This window comes from Wolffia australiana, chromosome 5 (genome assembly GCF_029677425.1).
Source record: "Wolffia australiana isolate 7733 chromosome 5, ASM2967742v1".
Classification (NCBI taxonomy): Eukaryota; Viridiplantae; Streptophyta; class Magnoliopsida; order Alismatales; family Araceae; genus Wolffia; species Wolffia australiana.
In genome coordinates, this window is record NC_135839.1 from 14,409,999 (window position 1) to 14,433,258 (window position 23,260).

General features: G+C 44.3%; 1 non-coding gene across 1 annotated transcript; it reads right to left on the minus strand.

The window, feature by feature from the left end:
* Positions 1-2,337: 2,337 nt before the first annotated feature.
* Positions 2,338-2,444, minus strand: LOC144704015 (small nucleolar RNA R71). The gene has a single exon (XR_013581708.1). It is a non-coding gene; the product is annotated as a small nucleolar RNA R71 (small nucleolar RNA).
* Between the last annotated feature and the right edge of the window lie 20,816 nt (positions 2,445-23,260).

Consider the following 23,260-nt stretch of genomic DNA (forward strand, 5'->3'; position numbering starts at 1 on the left):
ACGTCCCCAACCCCTACTCCTCAAATCAGGATGGATTCATTAACTTTGTGCGTCAACCTATATGAAAATTAGCTTAGGATTGTTTATGTTTTCAAACATTTTGATTCGATTTGGAGTTTGATCAAATTTTAACAGAATTTATTATCTGGACCTCTTTGAGGCCTTTTTGCAAACACCTGTTGTGGATTGATTGTGTCCACCTGATTTATCCTATTTTATCTCAGTTATACCATATAAAATATACCAAAAAATTATATATTAAAAGTATTTACTTACATAAACCTTATTTCAATCATTTTTGGAGACCATAAACATATTATAATATAATTATTAACCTCTTATTTTCACTAATACCCTCAGATTATCTTCGAATATTTTCCCTCTGTCTATCTAGTTAACTGAACTACTTGAAAACTAAATAATTTCTATTTTCTCTACCTTTCTTTTTCTTAAATTCTTAGTATATATGTGTATATATATTTCTCTCCTCCCGTTATCTATTCTAATTCTTATCCCCTATTCTATTCTCGTTTTCCTCTTATACCTTGCTAAAATTAATACTCCTATTAACTAACTGCCGCCATAATGATCCTTCTTACCTGTTAGCTCTATCTATCCATGTTACCCAACATCCAAATATATAAGCACACTAAATGTATCTCCTACTAAGGATAATATACATGTTATTTTTCTAATACCCTGTTTCCCCTATATCTTATTTAAAACTCTAACAAAGTTCTCCCACTCCCCATAATTCTTCCTTCATTATCATAAATAGAAGTGAATTTAATTCTCCACTTATTCACTGTCTCTATTATCCATATGATTATTAAGTCTAAAAAACATTAAGTAATATCTTATGTTATAAATACCATACTTCTACATTCTTTGTTTCTCTTTATCTCTTACTACTTTTTCCTACTTACTAATTACTTATGGTCCTTCCGTTCACTATCTTCATTATTATTATTATCATCATCACTTATCTTACTCAAATTATAACTAATCTCTTTAATTACCCTTTTTATCATCCACAATTCTCCATTACCCTAACTTAAGCAATAAATTGACCTCTAAAGGCTTGTCCATGAGAAGACAACCTCACTGCTACTATGCGTGAGTTGTTTTTATACCATTATAAAATTTATTTGATGTAGGAAAATTAAATCAAAATGACATCAAAAATACATGCGTAATTTGCCTCCATCAAATGGTGCCATTGACAGGTGACAATAGAGTGGATTGGATTGACATCCCATAAAACTGGATTTGGTTTTGAGTTAATACTCTTCTATATATTTTGAAATTACTTTCTATTTCCTGAGCCAAACATCAAGGGAAGCACTTAAGTATTTTGGCAAGATTGTGAGTGAAGGGATAAGAGAAAGGCTTAAGCCTTTATTTAGTATAGGTAAATCATTTTATCCTTTTTACTTTAAGTCTTTCATTTGTGAAATTGAAATACTTATTATAATTCTCTAGTGCAGAAGGAAAACAAAAATCCAAGTAAAAATTGATCTCATTTTGTTCTGAATTTTCATTTCTTAATTTTATTAACATAACACTCTCTAGAATTCCAGATATAAGAAATCATGTACATTGTTCAGCACTTAAATCAGTTAATTCATTTCAGAGTTTATACATTGAGTATATAAATTACCTCAATTGTCGCCGTGACTGAAGACAATAAGGAGTTAGACATATTCGTGAAGACCTTTCACAGATTGCTAGGTGTATTATCTTCAAATTTTTATGTTACCCTTCTACTCGAAGGTAACCAAAAAAGTAAAGATCTTAGATTATCACTTGGTAAAGGAAAAAGCTTCTAACTGAGTGACAGTGTATCAATGGGTGGATATCATAATGACAGATACTAACTGTGCCGCTGGACCCATCTTCAGAGGAAAAGGAGCTTTCATCCCATGACTCGGGTTCAGCAGCTTCAGACAGATTGATCATGGCTGCATGAGATCAGGGGAGTGAGAGGATAAGGTTGAGGGATCATTCAATCCCACTTCAGTATAGACCCATCACCACAGTGGGGAAACCATTTGGTGAAGGACTAAACTTTACGATAGACAGTCATACTATTAGCTTGCTAGATGTTTCTTATGAAAACTATGGAGGACCCTTACAGACTGATAGATGATATCTCTAGAGTACCTGAGATAAATGATTATCACTTTCTCCATTAGAAATAATCAAGTTGAGACTTTTCAACTCACCCTAAGAGAAAGAGCAAATGAATGGTTTAGGAATTTAGCCTTAGAGTTAAACTCCTGGAATGAAATGGAGCACACCTCTTTGAAGACGTCCTACCCTGTTAAAAAGGCAAAGATGATTATGAAGGCTATTAGATAATTTAACCAGGAAGTTGGAGAACAATTCAATGAGGCATGAGAGCGTTTGAGGGAATACACTAGGACTTGCCTTCATCACTATGTACCAGAGCACAATATTTTGAAAATCTTCTATGAAGGATTTAGTCATCATGATAGAATGATGTTTAATGTACAAAATAGAGGAGATTTTTGAGCAAGGATGATGATAAAACAGTGGAGCTGCTAGAACTCATAGCAGAAATTAGTGGGCATCATGCTGCACTAGCCTATACTAATTGGGAAATTACCCCTAAGAGTGGGGGCATCATAGATCTGAAACTTTCCAGATAGACATGATGATGGATATAATAGATAAGCTAGTGTAATATCAAAATATATTGGTGGAGAGGTTAACTCAATCGAGTGACCTCACAGATCAAATAAGATGTGGGATGCCTTCTCATACGGTCGGTGCCAACTCAGAGCATGAGGAATATGATGGCAGTTCAAAAGAAAAACTGTTACAATCAATACAATAGACAAGGTCAAAAATGGGCCTTTGTATCGAGGTAACGCCAATAATAATAGCTACTAGGGTAGTAAGCATGGTAGCCGCCCTATCACTAGTTATTCACCTGGACCTAGGATGGAACCTGACTAGACATATCAGCAACCTCCGAGTACCCATTACCAAGCATCACCATGAGCTCAAAGTGCTCCTGCACCTAGTGATCTTTCCACTCTTGATATGCTGAGATGGATGATGGACAAAATGAGTGGCTCGTAACGGGTGGAGAGATTAGAGATTCCTAATGCATCTAACGCTGAAGGAAAAAAGTGAAATTTGCATATGAACTCCCCTCTTAACCAGCTGAAAATCCTACGAACTTAGGTGCCCCACATATCAAGCATCAAGTGAACCAGATTCACATAGATGATCAAGGAAACTATCATTTGAATGCCATAACACAACTAAAAAGTGGAAAAACATTACTTTATGTTTATATGGATTTATCTTTTGAGGATCAGCTTGAAGCAGAAGCCAAAGGTGAAGGTCCGAATTGCGTAGTCATTGATGAGAGTGAGGATTCAAAACCATGAACCTACACTCAACATGTCCCTTCGCCTATAGTGCTCAATAAATCACCAACAAAGAGCTCAAAAGCAACACAAAAGTTGTTTGAAAGCTTTGAACAACATACGATCAAGATGAGTGAGGGGATCATGGACCACTAAGCAAATCACTAAGAAACTTTAGCTGAGTGAGAGTATCAGCTCAGTTCGCTTAGGTCAAATGTCGCAGAAAGGAAGAGGTCTTAGAGCACCTTTGATCGGATGTCAGATTGGAGACATGACATTTATAAGGTCATTAATTGGCAGTAGAGCATCAGTTAACATTATGGTGAAATCTATATTTATTTATTTTTTAATTTAGGGAACTCAAACCAGTTTTCATAGAGCTCTAACTAGCAAATGAAATTTAAGCCATTTTCATAAATCTTCAACTAGGAGACGAAATATAAGCCACTTTTCATAGAGCTTCAACTAGGAGATGAAATGTATGCCACTTTTCATAGAGATTAACTTTTTGATTTTGGGACAACTCTTCTTAGCAATGGCCAATGCCATGATGGCATGGAAAAAAGGTTGGATGGAATTGAAAGTGAAAAATGAGAAAGTGAAGCTGAACATTGCACAACTAATGAAATACCATCTACAACTTGTGTTTCATTAGAAATTGTGTATGAAGTAGTGGGCAAAACATTATAGAGTCATTAAATCAAATGGAGAACTCTGAGAATGGACTTTAAGAGAAAAGTATATAACCTAGTGTGGAAATTAAGCCTCTACCATCAGCATTGAAATATGATTTTTTGGATCAAGGACAGGAGAAACATGCAATCGCGTATGTGTGGCTAAGAAGACAGACTACTCAACTTAGTTACGGAACATAGTGGTGCTCTAGATTGGTCAGTCACTCACATTAAAAGACTAGACTGGGCCTTATGTATGCATAGGATTTTCCTCGAGTAGAATGCTAGGCCTATGAGGGAAGCTCAAAAATAACTAAACCCAAAGGTTTTATGGTGTAAAGGATGAGATTATGAAGTGGCTACAAGAAAGCAGCATTGATCCTATATTGCGCATCCCTTGGATGAAACACATCTATGTTGTGCCAAAGAAAGCTGTAATTACAGAGGCTAGGAACAAGAAAGGGGAGGAGATTCAAACTGGACTTCCCACCAAGTGGAGAGTTTGTAGTGACTAACGCAAGCTGTACTCTTCAACAAAGAAAGACCATTTTCCTCTTCCTTATATTGATCAGATTGTTGAATGTTTGGCAGGAAAATCATATTGTTACTTTTTAGATGATTATTTAGGGTAGAATTAGATTTCATCCCCAGGTGGACAAAGAGAAAACAACTTTACGTGTCCATTTGGGACTTGTGCATTCAAATGAATGCCATTTGGGCGATGTAATAACCCAAATTTACTAGAGATCCATGATTGTAATCTTCTCTTACCTAATATGGGAAACAATGAAGGTGTTTATGGATGACTTCTTGGTCTTTGTCATAAGTTTTGATGAATCCCTGTCCAGATTAGTTCAGCTACGTCACATCGGTTGGCTCTGACCCGTCGTATGGATGGGTCACATGGGTTAAGTCAGTTTGGGACGACCCATGATGTGGGTCAATCACGTTCGACAAGTCGCTTGAGTTGGCCGAACCCATCACATGAGTCTATGGCATTGGTCAGGTCTGTTTGGTCGGAGGTGTTATACGTAGCGGTCCTGTCGGTTCAGCCGAACCCGTCGCGTGGCACGGTCACACAGATCGGGTTGGTCACGTAGGCCAGGTCACTTAGGTCGATCAAACCCATCACACCTGTACGTGACGTTGTTCGGATCTGTTCGAGTGAGAGACGTCATACGAAATAGTCATGGTGGTCAGCCGAACCCGTCAGGTCGCATAGTCACACAGATCAAGTGATACTAGTCAGTCACGTCAGATGGGTGTAACCATCCATGGCTAGCTCTTTGTAGGTAGTGGCTCCCAGCTGCACGCACAGTAGTCCTAGGAGCCCAACCACGGCTGCCCTTAGGAGGCCCGCGGAGCCAAAAATTGACTAAGTACCAGAGGTAACCTTGCATGGGACGCCGCGTGCAGGCAATGGTGCCCGGGCCCGCGTGCAGCATGCTATGCATCAACCCAATAATGCGCACGGCCGCCTGTGACAGGCCTTCGGAGATAAAACTCGGCTAAATACCAGGAGTAAATTCTCATGAGTAGTCGCATATAGGCACTGGCGCCCAGGCAAGTGCAAGGCAGGCCACGTGCCCGTGCAAGGACGCCTGCAGCAGGCCCAAATTGGCTAAGTACCAGGAGTAACCTCTCAAGGGCTGCCACATACGGGCACTAGCGCCCAGGCATGCGCACGGTAGGTCAATCGCCTGCCCACGCCCTTACACGCTCGCACATGGCCGCCCGCGGTAGGCCTCTGAAGCTAAAAATCAGCTAAATGCTACGGAAAACCTCTCATGGGCAGCTGCATGTGGACAGTGGCGTCCGGGAGCGAACGTGGGGGATTCTTTTTCAGGAAGGTATTATAGAATAGAACTCACATGTTAAGTTAATTGGATCCTTTTTGCTTCCTACTAGGTGTGCAAAAAGTTTTCAAAAATATAATATATAAGGAAATATGTTGAATTGGTTTAATCAAAGGAGGTTTTAATAGAAAATTTCAAGAAGATGCACATCATTAGAAATTCATTTTATCTTAGAAGTTTTCAAAGCATGACGAAAAGGAATGGCTAGCACATAATATTTAGGATCAGGTCTTTTCCTTATTTCTTCTACATCCTCATGAGATTATCCCATTTCCTCTAGATTTTCAGAAATATCAGGAAACACTTTTCCATTGCCCAACTTAGAAATTGCAAGCTGATGAGTTTCACTCACAATATGAAAATTAAGATAATCTAAATTTCTGGGATTATTTCATGCTGAGTTAGGAGTAGGTCTTTTTCATGGTTGTGGGAACCATTTTTGTCCAATTTACATTTTTGTTTATAATCCATCCTTTCATATTGCTCTTCTGTCATTCTCTCCATCTCCTTCTTGAACTTTTGCATCATTCCCCACATTTGCGCTAGCCTTTGCTTCATCTTGTCTTATTTTCCCTACACAATCTTTTGTAGCCCATCATAAGATGGGTTAGTGTTTGACTGGAAGGAGTTTTTTGGACCCTGTGGATAGAGACTCCTTTGCTCTTGCTGCTGAAAGAATGAGGGATTAGCAGGATAAGAAGTCATTTGCATGTTAGGCCTATTTTATGTGTTATTGATAGGATTCCAAGAATTTTAACCAATAGTTCTATTCATCCTAGAATTAACAATGGCTATAACTTTTTTGTGTTAAGTAAAATGTACCTCAACATGATCAACACTAGAAAAATGATGGCCTAATGATATATCTAGTTGAGATGGTCAAGGTGCATCATAAGTGCTCTTCTTATCTAATCGTGTAGTTAAATCAGAAGTTGCTTTAACTAATTGGTCAATTCAGAAATAAGATTCATCAGCACTTGCCTTGGTCATTCCACCTCTTCCAGAATTGTGTTTCTTCCATGGCGGTTGAGGGTGGCATAATAGGTATCATTCTTTACAAGGGTTTCTAAAATCTCGATACCCTCATCTAGATATGTATGCATAAATGTATCTCCACTAGCGGCATCGATCATCTTCCCATCTTGGTCTCTTAACATTGTGTAAAAGCTTTTGACAATCTACCACACTTCTATACCGTGATGTGGACAATTTTGTGTTAATTCTCTTAATTTCTCCCATGCTTCTTTGAAGTATTCTTTGGGTCCCGGTTGAATTCTCATAAAGCTCACCTATACGCATTAGTTTTCCCTATAGATTGAAAATTCTTCAATAAGGCAATCTCAATTTCCCACCAAGTATAAAACAATCATGGATAGGGAAATAAACCAACTAAGAGTTTTATCGCCAATACATGGAAACAATCTCATTTTGATGACTTTGTTAGTGACATTACATAAATGAAAGGTTCGAGAAATGAGTGTGAATTATTCTAAATTTTTATAAGGTTTCTCTTGAGATAAACCATCATAATTTGGAAGGGGTTTAATCATATGATGATCTATCTTAAAATTCAACCCTTCAGCAATCAGAGCATTAGGTTTTCGAAGCATTTCATACCTTGGAGGAGTAATATACTCATTTAATCTTGGTCTTCTATTTACTGGCCCTCCTTATTTGGTTATGACATAATGTTCAACATCATTCATGGCATCTATATCGTTAGAGGTTCCCCCCATTCAACATCATTTTACTGGTCTTGATCTCTCTATCTGATGGAGCGCGCCAGCTTGCTCCCTCAATGAGGCCTTTAGCACTGTCATTCTCATAATCGACGGTCGGTCAGCTAAGCCAATGCATCCATGAAGACACCAGGATTCAAATATACGGGGTGAAATCACGCTGGTATCTTTATTGCGTTTTGATTTCTTTTTGCCCTCTTCGTTTAGACGTGTTTGTGTTTTCGGTCTCTTCTAGTCGTCTTGTCGTAATGTGTCCATCTTGTCATATGCTCCTACCCATTTTATGTTTTCTTTTTTCTTTTATTTGGTTGTAATAGGGGCCCCTTATATAAGGAACCCTTAAAGACTATTTCTCCCCCCCTTAGTGGACCTCCTTAGGGCCCATCCCAATTTCCCTATTTAATGGAAGGGGTAGCGCCCTAAGAAAGACAGACCAGGAAATATCATTTGTGAAGTGTTCTTTTTCTTGGTCTCACCGTGAGAGAAAAAAAAAGAAGAAGAAGGAAGGAAGAGAAAGCCAGGGTAGAGGGAACTAGGGTGGGATTCACTGCCGGTTAAGCACCTTCTCCCCCTGGAATTGACAAGTCACCGCCGCTCCTGGAAGAGTCATCTCCGCTTCATACCCCAAATGAGATCCATGCCGTCTGGTGTAGCTGCTGTTCATATTGCGTCTACGTGGATCAGCCATCGGCTAGCTGACCGCGCAAAAATGGGAGTCGCTTAGTCTTCTCGCGGTCTGCGAGGGTGGGACCCTCAAGGCCCCTCCGCTTTGCAAGCTCGAGACTCTCACTCAGCGGGCCGCTAAACCATGCCAGCATCCAGTTGGCCATGCCATTGAGCGGGTGCAATCTGATTGTGGGTCCTGAGCACCGCCACAGACTGATCTCTTTCGGTAGGTCGCTGATCCACGCCAGCAATAGGTTGGCCCTCACTATTAACAGGTGCAACTCTGTCATGGATCTCCTTGCACCACCATGGATGATCAAGAATCAGCCCCAGTCAGAGTCATTGGAGGCTAAATTCTGCATCCAACCAGCTCTCATACAATGGGAAAACCTCGATTTGGGTCTAGAAACGACTGTTGACCCCCCCTCTACCAGTGAGCGCCGATGATTCTCAGCAGGGATGGCCACTTGTGTGGTTAGTACACTACCCGCGGTTGGAAACTGTTGCCCCACGATCAAAACCAGCCCCTCAACAAAGGAATGACCGCTCTGGACCCACCATCGTGCCGAGTATTGCCGATAAGCCCTCCACCGACCCCAGACCCCTGTTGAGACTGCTCGGATCCTTTCCTGAATTGATGGCCACCTGTGGTGTCAGACATCATCTAGGACGTCGTCCGATCGACACAGAATATAATGGTTCGGTGCCGATAAGTGATGATGGTATCGAACTTTGACAGTGTTGTTGTCTGACGGATGAAACCCTTATGGGTATGTAACTACGAGATGCTGAATGCCCTACGTAGTGTACGTGCAGGCTCCAACTTGAGGGAGGCGACGAGCTCCAAGCTGGGATGGGAGTCATCAAGCGACGTCGACGGTGGTCTCTCGAACCTCGTCAGAGCGACGAGGATGTCTATGACCGAATGGAATCAATCCATTGGGCTTGCACGTAACGGACATACTCGTCCGTACTGGTGAGACACTCAGAATCATAGTTATCTCTCGTTTAACCTCTCTCACCTACCTAGCCCAAGCGCGGTGGAGTTGGGACATAAATACACTGCAAGAAGTAAATAAACGAGCATTGGGAGAGTACGGCATACCTCAATGGTGTGGCTCGTGATGCAGGGAGTCGTGGACAGTCGGCGGTCGGAGCGGGTTCGATGAAGAGGCACCGGAGAGGTCACAACTGCTCGACGACCGATGCGATGATACCGGAGCGTATGCAAGGATTGGAGGAAGAGGGGCGTATAGAGGAGCCGCCGTGAGCAGGCTCGAGTGTCCGGCCATTTTTGGGCGCGCCTTTTGGTGAAGTGGCGCGGCGGAGTCAGGCAACGGGTCGCAAGCAATGGCGCTCAGCACATTGGTAATTCACTGGTGATCCACGGACAACTCATCCAGATTGGTGGCAGATGAGGGGGTGTGACCCAGCCGTCAGCACCCCTTGCGCCATCCTAAAAGTCCAGGGTGGTCGCGTCACGTTCACACTTGTACGTGGTTATATTCCGCCCATACGCGGTGTGAAGGCGATCGACGGTGCCCAGAAGGTTGGCGCTAGGACGCTCGTAGGACAAGGTCATGGTCAGAGTCTGACCGATCCCGGAGGACTGCTCAGCCCGACGAACGACAAAGTCCCTTGGTGTTAGATCTTTGCGATAGCCAATTAGCTGATGATTCACCTACTCAGAGGATGGAGAATTCTCCTATCACAGCTGGCGATGGCGGAGGATGCCACCGTCGCCGATTTGACCAAGGCCATCGACAAATAGTGTCTCTCGCGCCTGTTTGGCATGATTTTGCGAGTCCGGAGGAAGGGAAATCCTGTCAGGCAATCCAAATGGAGAGGGCCCCAAGCTAGGCTCCTAGCCCAGAATCACCAAGACTACTAGGTTCCAATCCGAGATTGTGGACGTTCCTGCCAAGAAGTCGATCTCAGAGCATGTCCACGGCGGAAACTTGCGAATGGTGGCAGCACAATTCTGACGGTGGTCGGGCGTCATTGGTGGCGATTAGAGGATTTGAGGGAGGGGGGAGAAGGTGTGCACAAATCAGGGAGGAGATGCCCTGCCCACCTTCATGTCCTTCTCACCTCCCTTGCTTTCCCTTTCCTTCCTTCTCCTCGTTCTTTCTTCTCCCTGCTACTTCTTCTTCAACCTTCCCTTGTGTTCTTCTCTTAACGAGGAAGGGAGACCGGCAACCTGGTCGATGAAATGCTTCTATGAAAATTACTGGTCTCAGAACTTAGGGCGCCCATCTCCTCCCTTATATAGGGGGGGGGGGGAATGGGCCCCTAAGTGGGCCTTAAAAGGTCCATTTGGGGAGCCCTTATAAATGGGCTCCCCTTACAAACAAGAAGAAAACAAAGGGGAATAAAGAGGAAATTAGAGGGAAATAAGAAGAGGAAAAGGGGAGAAGCAAGGGGGAGGGGTTATAGAGAAGCCCATCCCCCTCGACGACAAGCGACGGATGGGACGAAAGACATCGCAAACGCGACAAAATACGATGAAAATGGGATAGACGAGAACGAAAAAAGACAAAAACATGAGAGAGAGAGACGAGAAAATGGAAAAGGAACTGGAGCAGCTTCACCTGGTCTTCAACGTCGTGGGTGCGCGGCGCAGATGATGTCGATGGCGATCTTTGATGGCGTGCACCATCCGCCTGCCTTCAAGCTGTCGCTAGATGAGTTTTTTCCAGCCATTTGTTCATCATGCCATCGGTCGATGCCACCGCTACCGACTCTCTCAGCTCCTCGCCCTCAAACTTCGCCAACTACTCCTGCGCCCTACCGCCAGTCAAGCCATGCCGACTCCTCTCTGGCTCCTCTCTACATGCAACCCACACCTGTTACTGCAATCGACAAAGACGGTGACATCAAGCATCCCGTCGACGAGGTACGCCTTCCCCCACTCATCTGTTATAATAGTTCTTGCAGTATTCTGTCGATTGGCTCCACTGCGCTTGGGCTAGAGGTAGGTGAGGGAGAATTGAGAGAAACTACAAAGTTGAGTGTCCTACTGGTATGGGTCGAGCTCATGTATTATGTGCGAGCTCCTACGGATTTAATTCTGTTGGGGGCCGTAGATGTCGTCGTCTCTCCAATAAGGGTCATGAGGTCACCCTTGCCGTCACCGGGCAACTCCTTCGGGGCTCGGAGTTTGGCACACCCCATTGAGTCGGGGCCAGCAAGTACGTCCACGTAGGACGCATCATTCTGTAGTTACATACCCCTTAGGGTTTATCCGTTGGACGACATCGTTAACAACTTTCGACATCACTATCTAGGTAATCAAGCATCATCTTGGTACCGATCGGACTTCATCCTAGACGACGTTCGACATCACTTTCTTTTGTTCTTTTGCTATTCCTTGTACTTTAAAATATGAGTAATGCTAATTCCCTAAACATAATAATTAACACAAATAGAAAATAACTATGTACCTGCTTCTAGGGTGATACTAAGATTTTATGACCTGATTTAATCTCAACAGATATTAGTGAAAAAAAGATAATCACCCAAGGAATAGTGTAAAAATATCTTATGGCAACCATTCCCCAACACGGACGCCCATTGACGAACTCAAATTTTGGGTGTTAATTTTTGTCATTGATATTTGAGTTAAATCAATAAATTTATAAACCTTTAATGATAAAATAATTTGATTAGTTAGTGGTGATCAAAAGATCAATTCTAGAGGGAAAAATATTAGGGTTTCAATACTTATTAAATGATGATTCAAGAGGGCTGAGATAATTCAACCTAGGTCATACCCTTCTTGGAAACAAATTGTTAACACAAGACCCAACTCAAAAGATTCTTCATGCCTAGATGTGTTGATTAAATCGTCCACAGCGATTTAGTCAAAAAATTTGCGCCCGATCTCTGATCAAGTTGAAACATTTCCATTGGATTTGGAGGGCTTCAATCCATTGGAAATGACCCAAAATTTGCCTTAAACGGAGCAATATAATTGCAAATAGAGGGGACTGAAGATTTGAGAGCTACTCTCTCCTCTATGAGAGGCAATTTGGCCATAACATTTGTGTCCAACCTTGGATCAAGCTGAAACTAGTTCCATTGAATTTGGGAGGTTCCAGTCCATTGGAAACAATCCAAAAATTGTCTTAAACGGAACAGTATAACTCCAAATACAAGGGATTGAAGTTTCGAGGTAATTTTTTGTTCTGATTTTTCATTTTCAAAATTATTGTGACTCAGGAACTACATATACTTCAAATTTGTGCTTAATCTGTTCGTCTTAGCAAGGTGCATCGGGAGGTAGCATTCTCCCCCTTTGAATCTGTTTATTTTAGCACGAATTAGATGATAAAATTTTGATTTCTGCTTTTCCTTCGTTCTCTTTTTCGAGTGGCCCGCAATCCAAGGCGGGCCACTGAGCTGGACCGGCCCCACAATCGCCCGCCTGATGTGTCAAACATGTCAGACATCACAGCTGTGGGGAATGAAATCAGCCAATGGCTGTATAATGGCTTGATTGATGTGTCAAACACGTCAAATGCATCAAATGAGCACATTGGAGCCATGTTTGCCCTAGGGAGCATCCACGGTGTCAGTTCTAACAGCGTGAATGAATTGGGCGGTCCTAATCCATTCAAGAAAAACAAAAAAATTCATAAGAGAAATAATAATAATAATCGTCATCTGCCCACCGACAACATTAAATGTTGTCGCGGCACTTGGCGACGTGGCAATCGATGAGCCCATCTGGACTGTCGCCTTGACCATGTGTCATGATCGCGACGGTCTACATGATGGTCCCGTGGACCCTCCTTTCCTTGGTCATAAAATTGAGTTGTTGGCATTAAATGCCAATAGCTCATAACTCTACCTTTTTCTCTTTGAACTGGCGCTCTGGACACATCAGATCTGACGGTGGAGACTCAATATCAAAGCTTGATAGATCAATTCTCAGCCATTAGATGTGCCACGTGCGCAACCGTCGACTCTGAAACCTCAAACACCGATAAGGCATTAAATGTATTATTGGACACCTTGTTGAGTACGCTGCCCGATTTTATTGACCTTTCCAAGCTACCAACACCATTGGATACATCATTGGACCATCGAACGGACGGCACTGATAGGTCCATTGAGACAACTCAGCAGGACCCATGTGTGAACTCAGCTGAGTATTGCCCATCCGAGTCGACTAGTCCCGACCGGGTCGACCCTACCGACTCAGTCGGGTCCGACCCGGTCGACCTGGCCAATTCTGACTGGGTTGACTTGGCCGACCTGGTGGAACTAGTCAACCCAGCTAGGTCCAACCAGGTCGACCCAATTGATTCTGACTAGGTCACCCTTGTCAACTAGGTTGTGCCCGACCTGGTTGACGCAACTGAATCCGACCAAGTCAACCTGGGTTACTCGACCGGGTTTGACCAGGCAGACCTGGTTGCTTCTGACCTGGTTGACCTGGTTGAATCGACTGGGTCCGACTTGGAGGCCCAAAAGGGGTTGGCCAGGTCAAACTGGCAAGGCTCAATCCGATTGAACTTGCTAACATAGTATGTGTCGACTTGGTGCAACCGGCTGGGTTTGACTTGGCAAAACAAGCAAACCCAGTCCCGGTTAACCCGATCAAATCGCTGGGGTCAGACTCAGTGCCCCTGGCTTTTGAAAACGCAGTGCACCCAGGTAAATAAGGAACAAGATGCATACAGAAGTTTGCTGACCGGGACGTCCTAGTTGACTTAGCCGGATCCCACCTGCCTAGATACTTGGTGGACACAACCGAAGTCAACCCGACCACTTCGGCTCTAGATGACTTAGTCCACCTAGATCGAGTTCACTCAACAAAATTGGTTCAAGTAAACTCAATCGATTTTGTTAGAGTTGTCATGTCCAAACTGGCCCGTGATGACTTGACTGACCTAGGCTACAGGAACGAAGGCCCTTGTCGCCCTGACTAGATAGGCTCAGCAGCAGATACCACACCGATGGAACCTGCACGAAACGAGAAGAGAGGTCTAGAGATAGCAGAGCGACCATCCGGATCGACACTACCGAAGACTTGGGCGGCGATAGTGGCTGGATCTTCACAGATGTCTATCGTTCAAGTAACAGCGAAGACCATATTTTCCCCCCTATACAACGATAGGACTCTGAAGCGAGGTTATACCAAATACGAGGGATTGTGACTCATTGCATTCTCAAAAGAGGAGGTCTCGCGAATGGCAGTGCCATTTGCTTACACTCTAATAGGGATATTTGCTGTTGAGTGACCCCTCATCGATGATGTCACTCGAGAATATCTAGCACCTGGGAACTTTCTTGGACTAGTGGTCATCGGGCCTCGTAACCATCGGAGTGTATTTATCTACTTCCAACTAGAAGCTGACTTCCCAAAGGCTTGAGTCGTACCACGTGGTCGATTAGTGGATCCACAATGCATACCTATCGCTGGACGGCAGAGCAGATGAGCTCACGAGATCATTCTCCTCACTATGTCCCCGTATGGATAGGCTTCCCAGGACTAAAACCTCACCTCTTTATGGCCACAGCCCTAGAGTCACTAGTAGGTGTTGTCGGCTTTAAATGATTGGACAAAGACGTCCCTTTGTTCAACCACCCAGGATATGCGTGAGTCTGTGTGGAGATCGATCTCCTAGAACCTATCCACCATATAATACTTATTCAGAATGCGGATGAGCTGATCCACCAGCCTATTGTGTATGGGAATCTCTCGCAATTCTTTACACGCTACACCCTTTTGGGCCATAGTATCCACACATGTCGCCAAAAAGTGATGCAGACCATCTCAGCCCCAACGGTAGAGTACCTCCACCCATTGCCATGTGATGACTACATCGTCGAGGCAAAGCCCATTACCCAAAGGCATCAAAAACTGACTCCAATCACACGACCCACCCCCACACCACAAGGCGTGTTGAGTGTGCAGCCATCACTACCTTGGGATCCCCTATTGATCAAACCTACACTGCCTAGGCCTACATCCATGGCTGCACAGCGGGCAAAACCCCACCCCGGACAAAAACCCCGTCTACTACCCACTTATCGGGCAAGGGCAAAGAGGTTAGGACCCCGACACTAACCTCCGATGCATTTTCCCTTTTGGAGATGCCCGATGGATCAGACATGTGAGGCGATACTAAGGAAGGGACAAGCCACAATACCCCACACATTACTCGGACTTCTCTTCCACCTAGCTCCTCTCGGCCGACCTCTTCGTGACCCTCTCCATCACTCTCTACACCGCCTTCATCCCCCAAACCTTTGCCCCTATCCCCGGTTTCTCCTAGATATCCCCTCCCTACACCTTCCCCCCAAGATCTTCCTCTTCCCCTCCTTCCACCACATGCACTCCTCGTCCACCACCTCCTTCCCATCTCCCCCCACCCCCTTGCCCCTTGACATGCATTGACTCTTGCCATCCTCCCCACCCACCTTCCCACTCACGCCTACTCATTGATCCACCTCCCCACCCTCCCCACATATCCACTCCCCACCAACCCGACCTACCCCCCGTGCCCCCCCATCCACCTGACCCACCCACCTTGCTACCTGATCCCCACCCATCGTATATACCACATGCTATGGAGGAATGCTTGAATGATTGCCAAGCCTCTCTCCCTAGTGATGACACATGCGGGGACATTAGTGGACTCGCTTCCACAGGTGAGGAGGATGACAATGCCTCCATATATGAGGACTCAGATACAGACACCCTGCCACCTCTTGTACATCACTCAGATACACCTCACACTCGTCGCATATATAACACTCGATCGAGGGTGAGCCACAGAAGCGAATAGTACTATGATTCCTAGTCTCATCTGGAATTGTCGAGGGATATGCAACCCTCTTACCCAGTCCCATCTCTTGTCCCTCATCAATAAGCACAAACTAGGAATAGTTGGGTTTATTGAACCAATTACTACACCGGATAGCACTCACTGTATTATGATGAAACTCAAAATGGATCACGTCTATTGCCACTCCTTGAATAAGCTCTGGTTATTTTGGACTTGAGATGTTTCATTAAAACTCCTTGGCGTAGGGATCGAGTATGTCACCTTTGCCGTTCAGTCCTCCTCGTCACCTTATACTCACAGTGGTCTATGCCTCGCATAGATATCGAGAGAGAGAGAGAGGCCTTATGGGAGGAACTTGTCCAGCATATACACACCCATCCGCGTCTTGTTGATCTCCCCTGGTTTATAGCGGAGGATTTAAAATGTGTACGAACAGTTAGTGAACGCCAAGGAGGTCAAACGCCCAGGTCGAGATCCATGCAAGCGTTCAATGACTTTCTTCATCAAGCTTTACTAGTGGAACCCCCTACTATAGACGAGAGATAGACATGGTCCAATGAGCACAAAGCAGACGTGCGTATGTACAAGAGACTAGATCGTTGCTTTACTAATGGTGCATATGTACGAGAGACTAGATCTTACCGAGACATTACTCGGACCACTCACCAATCCTCATTCTCCCAGACTCGAATACTACAGTTCATCGTCCTCCATTTTGATTCCAAGCTATGAGGTTGGAGCATAAAGACTTTCATAGTTTTGTGCACAACCATTGGCATGGAATGATATCTACATCGCCTATGGAGAACTTCAGTCATAGACTGCGAAACCTTAAGTTCCAACTGAAATGGTGGAATCGACATGTATTCAAAGACGTACACGCACTCGTTGAAGTGCTCAAAATGAAGCTAGGTGCTATTGAGAGACAACTACAAGATGGTTGGACAAACAAAGCGGGGGAGCGACAGCTTAGGCTACGTGAGAAGCTGAATGATGCAATGCAATGACATAAGATTTTCTACCTCCAGAAATTGCGTATCCAATGGTTACAAGAAGGTGATAGAAACACATGCTTCTTTCAGGCTTTGATCTGCCATAGATCCCGTCCTAATTATACGACCATGTTAGGGATGTATAGTCAGGACCCCGCCCAACTAGCAACTATTGGAGTTGAATATTATAGTTTGCTCCTTGCCTAAAATCCAAGTGATGTCAGTGAGAACCTACTCGCCTCCATCCCTCATTTGGTGACCAACCAGGAAAATGCATTACTCAAAGCCCTTCCTACGCAAGCAGAGATCAGGGAGGTAGTCTTTTCCTTGGGTAGGAACAAGGCTCCGGGACCGGATGAATTTTCAGCAGAATTCTACATCACATGTTGGGATATCGTAGGCACGGACTTGGTGCATTCTATGAAGGAGATCTTTGCACGCAAAGTCCTACCTCAAAGTTAGAAATCTACTTTCTTGGCATTAATCCCAAAAGTGGACAACCAAGCTTCATTTAGTCAGGTGGAATAACATTTCTTATGGTCCGTGCATTATCTCTAACAGTCCTCTGCTCTGTGGAGTGATTCGGCGCTCTTTTCTTATGGTCCGGTCACCTCGAAGGAGAAAGTTGCGACCATTGGGTTTCTTGGGAGAAAGCTTGCCAGTCGTTAGACGAGAGGGGTCTAGGGATCAGAAGTCTTTTAGACGTCCAATACATGCTTCAAAAGAAGCTCGTGTGGCGTATGCATACCGCCCACTCCACATAGGGGAAATTCATATCATCAAAGTATGGTGAGTGGACGCGTACTAAGATGGATATCTAGGGCCGTCTCAAGTGGTAGACTTGATAGCAACATTGGATTGAGATGGCCATGGTCACACGTTGGCATGTCGGCCAAGGCGTGATTAAAGCGTGGTATGATACATGGCTCACTAACGCACCCCTAGCCTATCACCCCCACTTTGAGCCCCATTGCATTAGATTGACTATGGCGCAGCCACTCCTAGGTGACCCGCGCCACCTTTAGGAGCAACATGGCCTTCCCATCGGCATGTTACCCCTTGTCCTGAGTACTCTAATAAGCCAAAAATAGGGGTCAATTTTATCAAATTTAATCCGTTGTCGTTGTCGATTTCAGCTTATACAATAAAATTTATAAAACCTTATAACTTAAGATGTATAGTGATAAGTAAAGGGTACGTCTAAGGGAAGCTAGTAAGTTAAATTCAATTGATGATCCACTTGAATAATTTGACACTAAATAAAGTTTATTTGATCTTCAATGAAGATCAAATCACCCTAATTAAATGAGGAACTTAGAAAGGGAGGTAGGAGAGATGAGAGGAATACAATAAATATGGGCTCTAAATTGAATTATTTGATCCAATTTAAAGGATCAAAGTAGTCAATTAGAGGGATTCAGAAGGAAATTTGATTGTGTTTTGGTTGGTTTAATAGGTTTGATAATTAAGAAATAACTACACTATTAGATAGTAAAATGGGAAATTTAATCTCCTAGAAAGTTAACCCCTTTTTTTATGTCTTTTTATAGTTTTCTTGAAATGCACTTGGAAAAGCTAGGTAAATCTCTCAATTTCTCCTCTCAATTCTAGTCAGGGCTTATACATGCCGCTCAAGCCAAGCAATTAGAAGTTCATACGAAAATTAAGAAGAACGATTAAGAGATTCAACTAACAATATCCAAAATACACCAAAGATTCAAATACAAAGAAGAAAAAAGGTACCAGATAGGTTGATCCAACCTGGAGCTCCTCTCTGTCTTGCAGCTGTGATAGAGCACCATCAAGAATGATCCCCGCCTCTCAAAATTTGGCTTTTATACTTAGGTCAAATGGTGAAAATTACCATTTTACCCCTGTTAAGTAATTAATTTTTATCCATCAATGTATGTTGGATCTGAATGATACAACATACAGATAGATAGAAGAGGTGAAGATGAGAAAATCCATAAAAAAGTCATCTCAATCGGACTTCAGGATCAAAAGTTATTAATAAATGAAAATTGACCAATCGTAGCCGTTAGATCAATTTCCATTTATTTAATTTAATTTATTTTATACACGCAATTTCGTGTCGTTCCCTGATTGGCTGATGATTTTAAACCTTAAAAATCTGGCTCAGTCTCGCAGTGCCACGTACCCCTTGTCATGAAATCAAAAATAAAGAAAAAATAATTAAAATACACATAATATGTAGCAATTTTCATTTACCTATGTGCCCTTCATAGTTCAATCCAATCATGGAGCGCCACATCATCACCAGTGCGTGTGCTTCGTATGCACAGCACGGGAGGTGAACTTACCTCCCAGAGAGAGAATGTCCTATAATTTTGCAAAACAGCCCCTGAATAAATACACATGCACAAAACGCCGCCGCCCAAAAAATAATTACGCATATATCTTTTTTGCTTTCTCTCTCCTCCATTTTTTCCTTAAAACCATCAAATAAATCATGATTAAATGCATTAAAACCCTGAAACTATTTTAATTGCTTACAACCACGACTGAGAGCTGTTTTAGGTGTATAATTACAACACGTATTTACGAAAAGCCCCAGGAAGTTTGAAAATTACTTTAAAACTCATTTTCTCCTTATAAATATATCATTTTCCTCTTTAAAAAATCCTTTCTTCCCCAAATAAAATCCCAGAAAAATCCAATAAAATCCTAAAAAACCCTATAAAATTCCAGGGAATTCTAGAAAATTCAGTAATTCATTCCCACATTAGTAACCTAAAATTTAAATTTTAAACCTGCTATTTTCATTTAAACATAATTACTTCAAGCTTAAATAAATCCCAAAATTTCATAAAATTAACAGAAAATTAGGGAAAAATCAGAAATATCTTAGAAACATTAATTACATGTAAATATATGATAAGAACAGCAATTTATTCTCGTTAGATGCAAAAAACTATGCTAAATTGCTTGCAATTTAGACTGAATTTAGGGTTATATCATACTCCCATCTAGCCATCTAAGAATCGTCCTATTTAGACACTTACCCTTGAGGGGTCATTTTCTTGTCGCTCTTCTTTGTAGCATTTCCATGAGAAATCTCCCACCCAGCACTAGGGTCGCCAAATTTGGCATCCGATGATCATTACTCATGTCTCCATCTTCCTATGGAGACTCTTGCAGTATGGCATCCCAACTAATGATCGAGTGACCCGTATCGGTCAATCTCTTAGTTCGCGTTGCCGTTGTTGCCCCACATCTTCCCAGGCTAAAGCTATGGAGCACCTTTTCTTCCATAATAAGACATCTCTAGATTGTTGGCACCAAATCATACACCATTGGCATCCACTCCTCGATATCTCCTCTACTTTGACATCATTAGAGTGTTTTGGTAAGATGTATATGTCGCCAAAATGCTCCAAATGAGGCCCCCTCCTACACATCACCATAGCTTACTTAATATGGGAGATTTGGAAAGGGCGAATTTCTTCTTGTTTTGCAGGAACTCCCATGCGTGCCTTGGATATCATGCGACGAGTCAAGAAAAGGATACGACGTACACACCACCTCTTATCGCCTCATGCCCGTAGCTCAGACCTAGGCTGAAACCTCCTTCGATCTTGGAGTATTCAGATGACCCTCACCCCCATCGGCATTCAACTACAAATTGTTCGTTGGCACCCACCGCCAATTGGCATCCTCAAGCTAAATGTGGATGGTGTGGCCAAATGGAACCCAAGTTCAACAGGGGGAAGTGGTATCCTACGGGATCATATAGGGAGTATTATCTTTGCTTTCTCCTCTTTTTACGGCATATAAACTAATATAGTAGTCGAGGCTATGGTGATACGTGATGGTTTACTCCTATGTGCGGAACAAAACCTTCACCATATCATCGTAAAATCGGACTCACAGATATTAGTTGAGATGCTTCATGTAGGCAAAGGCTCCTAGTGGCAACTGCAACACGTATGGCATGACATCATGCGGTGTCGCCCCCCCACAGCTAGTGTACCTCATTGCCCCTGCGAGGGAAATCAAACAACAGATGCCCTTGCTAACCACACGGTACATACACAAACCCCTTCCTCCCTTTTCCTTTCTTGGCAGGCACTCCCTTCGACAGCTCATGGATGGTATCACGTTGAATGCCTCAGCTTGCCGGCCCTTCGTACGTGCCGCACATTGTCGACGAAAGGCCCATGGGAGTGGTAGACGGCATGGAGTGTTGGAGGCAGGAGAGCTCACCCTCTCGCATGATAGTTTGTCAAGTCGCGCTGATGTCAGGCGTCGTGAACGGCGTCGTCCAACGGGTAGTTCACTAATGAGAATGTAACTTTGAGAGTGCAAATGACCTAGGTGGAGTGTACGTTTAGGTCCGACTTGTAGGAAATTGCCAAGTTTTAAGCTCTGGGGTGGGTGACTGATGACTGTGACGATGACCTTCTGACCCTCATCAGAGTGATGACGGCAACTACGATGCCCGATGCAATACTTCCTAAGGGGCTCGCACATAACAGATAGGCTCAGCCCCTCCCTAGGAAATCACTCAATTCATAGTTTTCTTGAATTAACCTCTCACCTACACTAACCCGGCGTGGTGGAGCACAGTCAAATGTATACTGTAGATAGTAATATAATGGGCAAGCAAGGGGACGGTGTACCTTGTCGGTGGCATCGCCCGTCGTTGAGATCTTTGTCTATGCAATCGCCAAGGCGGGCAGATAGGTAGAAACATGCTGAGGAGGAGCACACCTGAGCTCAACTGGCGGTGAAGTCGTGGTGCAAGAGCGGTAGTTGGAGTGGAGGCGTAAACGAAGAGGAGAGTAAGTTTTGGCATCGAGGACACGTGCTGTCAGAGACAACTCTACGCGAGTGGCCCAATGGTAGTTGGTGTGGACCATGTGATTTGTAGATGTAAGTCAAACCATCGCATCAAATGGCGAAGACCACTAAAGGGCGTCATAGTTCAGAAGCTAGGCAGAAGAATATTCTAAGGATCCCGAAAGCTCCAACGTTGGGAAGATAAGGCACGAATGGGCAAAGACCTTGTCAAGCCGTCCCAATGTACCAATATGTTGTCGTCCGTCATGCAAAGATGGATTGGTCAACCAAGGGGCAACCAAAGGATGTAGGATCCAAGGGCCTGGGCAGGATCGTTTGCTCCAAGTTGACGGAGCACTCCCGTAATGGCCTGGTAACAGGTTGCTTGTAGTGGCGGGTGGGAAAACCGAAGAATCTTTGGGCAGAGACATGGTGACGTAGGACGACTATGGGATGGACGATTTAGGGCGGATGACGAGGCTATGGGTAGGAATGGGTTAAGGGATAAAACAATCCACAGAAATCACGGTCGATTCTCGGACTTAAAAACCGATGAAATCTGGTGGTGCAGCTCCGACCCTTATCGAGGGCGGGAGTACTGTCTTCCCCCACCGCGACGATGCCTAAGCACCGAAATCAATACCTCGAATTCACGTCGCGAAGAAACACTCGAGAAAAGGAGAGAAGAAGAGGAAATCCAAGTCTAATTCTAACGGCGGTGGAAACTTCCCGAGAAAATACTGAGCGGAGAACACGTCGACACCACAGGGTTCAGGTATACCTCAGCACCGTAGTGCGTGTAGAGGCTGCAGGTAATTCTGCTCGTGGCGGCGAGGCGGCGTGATACTGAACGGGCGCTCGGGCGTTGTCCGCCCTGGTTGGCGCGAAGCGGGACGCGGGCGGGCGCGTGCAGAGCGCACGGAGCAGCGCGCTGGCGCGGAGCGCGAGCAGCGCGAGCGCCGAGCGGAGCGCGGAGCGCCTGCGCTGCGCTTGAGGCGCCGCCGACGGCAGCGCAGCGCCGCGCACGCGGCGCGTACGGAGGTGCACGGTGGCGCGCGGGAGGGCACGCGTGGCGTCGCGGTCGCGGCGTGTGACCGCGCGCTGCGCGCGGTGATGACGACGGCGGCGGCAGCGGCGGCGGTGGTGGCGGCGGCGACGACGGTGATGACGACGACGACGGCGACGACGGCGACGACGGGGAAGGTTAGGGCAAGATGAGGGGTAGGGCAATCCTCCAAGAAGAGTTAGAAAGAAAACTCAATTCTTGAATTATGATTGCCTAATGAGTTCTTGAAACAAATGACCTTATATAGGCCTTGGAGGAAAGAGAAAA